Source organism: Myotis brandtii, unplaced genomic scaffold, assembly GCF_000412655.1.
Source record: "Myotis brandtii unplaced genomic scaffold, ASM41265v1 scaffold138, whole genome shotgun sequence".
NCBI lineage: Eukaryota > Metazoa > Chordata > Mammalia > Chiroptera > Vespertilionidae > Myotis > Myotis brandtii.
In genome coordinates, this window is record NW_005354915.1 from 185,551 (window position 1) to 191,720 (window position 6,170).

The following is a 6,170-nucleotide window of genomic DNA, read 5'->3' on the forward strand; positions in this document are numbered from 1 at the left end:
GAATGAATCCAGGCCCTTCAGGACTTTTCTGTCCAACATGATAGCCACTAATTAAAATAAAATAAACAACTCACTTCCTCCCCTCTGTAGCCACATTTAAGTGCTCAATAGCCGCCTATGGCTAGCGCCTACCGCATGGGACGGCGCGGATATAGAATATTTCCATTATCACAGAACGTTCTATTGGCCAGCGCGGCCCCAGCAGCGCACTCGCTGAGGAGAGCAGTGCCCCGGGGAACAGACTGACCACACAGCGTGGTGTGGGCTGCGATGTCCTCACCAGCACAAGGCAGGTGACAAGGCGATGAAAGGAGATGCCAGGAGAACACAGCCCGGGCCCTGGTGCAGGGTGAGTCCTGGGAAGACGCGGCTACAGTCCCTGGGGTCTGAGTCTCCGGAAGGCGCTGTCCACACACCATCTTCTGAGCCCCTTCTCAGCCCTGGCTCTTCGTAAGTGTTCAGTAAAAGGTAGCTACTATCAAAACCATCTTTACTTTCACGATTGCTGGATAGAGGCAGAGAGGGTGCCCAGCCCACAAGGCCGAGCCAGGCTGGGTGGTCTTGTGGGTCCCAGGGGCCCAGGGCTGGGTTCTGCTCCAGTCCTCAGGGCCTCAGGGCAGGGGCCAGCGGAGCGAACAGGGCAGGGCTCAGGGAACAGCCCCGCCTTTAGCCTCCAGGAGCTCGGGGGAAAGACCTCAGCTGGTGGGCAAGAGGGCCCAAGGGTCACAGAACTAGGGATGTGGGGGCAATGCTGAGGGAGAGCAGGAGTGAGGTTGGCACTGCCACCCCTTCACGGTATGAGAGGCGTCGGCATCTCGGCCTGAGTGTGGCCATATCTGAAGTGTCCCTCCCTCTCCTTGCTGGAGACATCTCTCCAGGGGCCAGAGGCTGTGGGAGAGCAGATTTGGGGGGGCGGGGGGCAGGCAGCAGGCACGAAGCCCCAGCTGGCCTTGACTCCAGGGCAGCTCAGCCTGACTGTTAGGAGCCTCCCATGGCCCTTCGGGATTCCAGAGCAGCCATTCACGCCGCCCACTCCAGAGAAGCCAGCCCTTCCCTGCCCCAGAGCCCAGCCCAGCTGGGGTGTGGCTGGTGGGACAGGTCAGGAGAGGGCTGGGCCTCGGCCTGGACACTGAGGGGACCACAGGGACAAGGCCCCTGAGCTCGTTGCCATGGCCACACTCGGGGCACAGAGGAGGTGAGGGGCCTGCACCAGCCTCAACTTCCCAGACCAAAGACCGCAGGAGGGACCTTCTTGTTTTCTGATCCAGGTGGGCCGGTGTTTTTGTGTTTAGGGGGAGGGGGAGGGATAGGACCAAGGGATCGATTGGGGGGAGAGTGGTGTCTGGAAGTCCTGTCCTGGTCTGGTCGGTGTGGGCGTGCACCCTGAGGGCAGATGTTTACCGTGCGGGCGTAAATGCATGTGCCCGGGTACGGTGGTTGTGAATAAGGGCAGGAGGGCAGGGCTGCAGGGATATGTCAAGCAGGGGGTGATGGAGGTCGGCAGTTCTGAGTACAAATACGCGGCTGCAGAGGGATGAAGGGTGGGCACCACGGTGAGGGATGGCGAAGGCCCCTGCCTCAGCCCTTAGGGACCTGGCTATAGCAGCCCCCTCTCCCAGCGCCCTCCTGCCGGCCCTGGCCTGGCCCCGGGCATCATGTTCCAGCCTTGTTCCAGAGGGAAGGGCTCTCATCCACGTAGACCACCATCTGGAGCCCCCACCACCTCTTCTCTCCCCTGCTTCCCACCTGCAGGCATTCCCGTGGCTTCTGCCCGCGATATGCCGCCTTCTGCGCCCCACTCCCAGCCCACCGTGTTTCCAAGTGTTCTTGCCGATCCCCTTGCCTCCACTCTGTTCCCCTGCTCTGTCACTCTGTTCACACTGCTCCGGGGTGACGTTCCCACCTGCAGATCCGACTGGGTCAGCTCCCAGGGCCTGGCCTGGGCTCCAGAGCACCTGCAGCCCTGCCCCCTCTCCCAGATACAGTCTGGGACCCCCAGGGTGGGTTTTCAGGAAGATGCCACACTTCCTCACCTTCGGGCCTGCCCTGTGAACCCCCCCGCCCCCAGGCCCAGCCTCCCTGCTTTGATCCTGACACGCAGCTCTAGCATAGCCCTGCCTGCTCCTCTGCCTGGCTCACTGGTCATCCTGCGAGCACTTGTCACTTCTCCACTGAGGCCCACTTCCCCCGGGTCCTCCTCAGCTCAGGCTCCGATCCCGGCTGCAGCAGCAGGCCAGCCCAGGGCTCTCTCCGGGTTCGGGACAGGAGCCCCAGATGCAGACCCTGCTCCCAAGTAAATGCTCATCCCTCAGCCTCCTACCTGGACGCCTGACTCCTATTGTGGCTGCTGTGGGTGGGAACCCAGAGCCCTCTGGCACCTTCTAGAAGAGGCAGAGGTACATAACCATTGCCCTTCTCCGGAGTCCCTGAACACAGTGTGTGACCTCCACGGAGTTGTCCATGGAGAGAGGGGGCACGGCCCGGCCAGCGTGGCTCAGTGGTTGAGCATCCACCTATGAACCAGGAGGTCTGGGTTTGATTCCCATTCAGGGTGCATGCCTGGATTGTGGGCTCAATCCCCAGTAGGGGGCGGTGCACGCCTGGATTGTGGGCTCGATCCCCAGTAGGGGGCATGCAGGAGGCAGCTAATTGATGATTCTCTCTCATCATTGATGTTTCTATCTCTCTCTCCCTCTCCCTTCCTCTCTGAAATCAATAAAAATATTTTTTAAAAAGAGAGGGGACACACTTGTGCCCCCAAGCTCCCTCCTAACAGGAGCTGCCTGTTCACTGGAGGCCGTGTTGGTGGAACATTCCCCATGCCCACGGGAGTGGTGCCCGGGCAGGGGTGGATGAGGGCCCGTGTGAGGTGTGCAGGTGTCACAGGCGGAGGTGGGAGGACTGCAGGAGGGGACATGCGTACTCCACTGAGGACCCCAGCGAGGCCCCTTCAGACCTGCAGTGTGAGCTGCTGGCTAGGAGGGGAGGGCGGGCACTCTGAGCCCAGCCTCACGGCTGCCTGGCCCTCTCTGTTGACTGCCTCAGGGGAAGACAAAGGTCCCGGCAGGACCACGACTTTGAGATGCAGCCGCGCGGAGCTCCAGGCCCTGGACCCTCCTTCTCCCAAGGCCACCTGCTGGGGCGCCCTGCCCACCCCTCAAGGCTCCCTGGAGGGGTGTCTCCTCTCATCCCTGTCCTTAGGAAGACCGTCCGCCTGGATGCCTTCTCGCCAAGCTACATCCCACAGGCTCCTGGCCGGCCAGGTCTCGGAGCCCGGGCCCGGAGCGTGCTCCCTCAGGAGACGGGCAACAGCCTCGTGCCCAGGAAGCTCAGCTCCATCTCCTTAACGCTCCGGCCCAACAGCCAGGCCTGGGAAGAGGTGCCCACCCTGGGCAGGGAGGCTGCTGCCCATGGAAGAGGGAGGCTGCCCTCTCCAGACTCACCATCTCTGATCCTAGTGCCAGGGGGCAGGGTTCACTCTGAGGGCCCAGGGAGCCCAGGTCTGGCCAAACCCAGCAGGATGCCCGTGGCGAAGCCCCTGGTGAGTTCCCACCTGGCCCTACCTTTCCAACCCCGGCCGGCCCAGGACCCACCAGGTCCCACAGGCCCGGGACCAGCGGGTCAGAGGCATCCTGGCCCAGCGGCTGCACACGTGCCTGCCAGAGCTTCCTCAGGAAGAGGCAGGCCCAGGTCCAGGGCTACCCTGAGACCCCGGCTGCATCTCCAAAGGGCCATCCCTACCGTGGCGCCGGCGATGGCCATGGATTTGGCGACTCTGGACACAATGAGAGGCACGGGCAGACATTTAGCCACAATGGCCACCAACAGACCCCGCTTGGCTGTCCACTCAGCCACAGCAAACACACCCAGACTGAACACAGGCACAGAGTTCCCTGCTCTGGATGCTAAACTGGGCACAGCCACAGAATTGGCTACAGAAGGCACAGCCAAGCAGGGCCTGGTCGCGGACCTGGTAAGGCCAGACCCAGACAAGCTGGGCAAGGCCCTAGCCACAGCAGGCACAGCCAAGCCATATACAGCTACAGGGGCCACAGCCGAGGATGTGGCAGCCCCAGACCCGGTCACGTTGGGCACAGCCAGGCCAGACAGAGTCCTGGCTTTGGACAGAGCCGATCCAGCCAAGCGGGACATAACTGCGGGGTCTCCTGCTTTGCACAAGAGCAGGCTGGGCACAGGCATGGGTTCGGCTGTGCCGGCCACCCTAAACCCGGCCATTGGAGAGGCCACACCCGACAGTGCCATTAACCTGACCACGTCGGACACTGCCACCTACCCATCGATGTCAAGCAGAAGCACAGACTCGGCCTTGGACCAGTCCACAGCAGATGCTGCCACAGACCCGGCCAGGAAAATCACAGGTAAATGCAAAGAACTTGGCTGGGATGCACTGGGCTACTGGGGGTGGGGAGGGAGGGGAGCGGGGAGGGCTCGGAGATAGATTACACTTGGGTAGGTGGGAAAGGGGGGTGGACTCTACGGTCAGAGTCAAGTGCACTGGGGGGGACGGGCAGGGTTGCGGGGCAGACCACAGGGGATGCACCAGGAGCCGGGGCCCACCCTGCCAGTCAGAATCAGGCTGAGGGGAGTCACCAGAAGGGAGGTTTGCGGGTACCTTGTGGAGGACCCATTGTGCCGAGTCCTTCCTTTAGCATCTTCCTCGGTGGTGTAGGTGCTCCCTGAAGCGGAGTAATCAGGTGATTTATAGGTGAGCGCAGCTCTGGAGCGAACCACCTACACAAAACCACAGCCCCCCCCGCTTCAACAAGTGGCGACTGTCTGACAGTCCTCCCTGCCGCGTTCCCCCAGATGCGAACAGGGACCTCCCCCGAGGCCTCTCGGTCATTGGGGGTCAGCCTTTCAGGCAGAGATCTGTTGCTTAAAGGTGCCTCACCTGGAATTCTCCCTTCCCTTTCGTCCCGAAAAGTGAGCTGGAAACGTGCACCTATGCAAGTCCTACGCAGAACGGCAGTAGGCCAACACGAGCAGGAGACCTCCGTCTGGTCTCAGAGAGGCTGTGACACGCTGACAGTCATGTAGTGGCTGGTGGCAGTGAGTTAAGGGGGAACCCAGATCTTGGAATTCTGCTTTGGGCCATCTCATCCCCAACATTCCCAAGGCTCAGGGAGTCTGGATCTGGCGGATGCTGGGGAGGCACCCGTCCAACACCCTCCCTGGGGCTTCGGGTGCCAGACCCCTTCCATCATACTGCACACTTGGTCTGGGGGAGCTCACCCAGCCGCAGTCTCCAGCCTCCCTCGGCGACCTCAGCGCTCCCTCCACCGTCAGCCTCGCCCTCTCTCCTGAAGTGCAGGCAGGCAGGGCCTGCTGGACCCCTCTAGCAGCCTTTTCTCCCAGAACTACCTCCTGCCCTCCCTGTCCCGCTCTCTCGCTCCCACCCAGAAACCGGGGTGTCCTCCTCCTGCCCATCCAGTCTATTTCCAGCTGTGGATCTACCTCCCTGCTGTCTGCCCCTCCTCTCCCTCTGCGCCTGTCCCGCCCCCAGGGCGCTCCCTCCTCCTCACAGCTGCCGCACGGACTCATGTGATGGCAGCGCTCACAGCCTAACAGTTGTGACTCACCATCATCTCCCCTTAGAGTCCAGCTCCTTAACCTGGCTTCCCAGGTTTAGAGATTCCCCGGCCTCTTAGCTCCATATCCCTGTGTGGGAGTTTCCCTGCGGCGCTGCACCTGGGAGCACTGAGCACTGAGCCGTCCACCAACACCATGCAGCTCCCACCTCTGGGCTCCTCCCTCTGCCGCCCCCTCTCCACAGAGTGCCCTTCCTTCTGCCCTCCCACCTCCTCTTCCCTTTCCATCCAGGCCCTTGCTGCCTCCAGGAAGTCCTCCCACTCCCTCTCCTCAGGGTGCCCACCTCCTGCCCCCACGGCCCCCTGGGCGTACCCACCCCTGCATCAGGACAGTCCAGCTCTCTGCCTCCCCTACCAGCGCCCCCAGCCTTTGAGGGCAGGGATGGTCACCCTCATCCCTGTTCCCCCAGGGCCTGGCCACGCGCTGTCCATCAGTGCTGCTCGGCTGCACAGCAGACTTTTCTGATGGGAAAATGAAGGCGCAGGGCAGTTCCCGAGCAGCGCAAGGTCACAGGCCCACCATCCCGGGGCCGCCTGGAGCCGGGGCCCCTGACTCAGGGC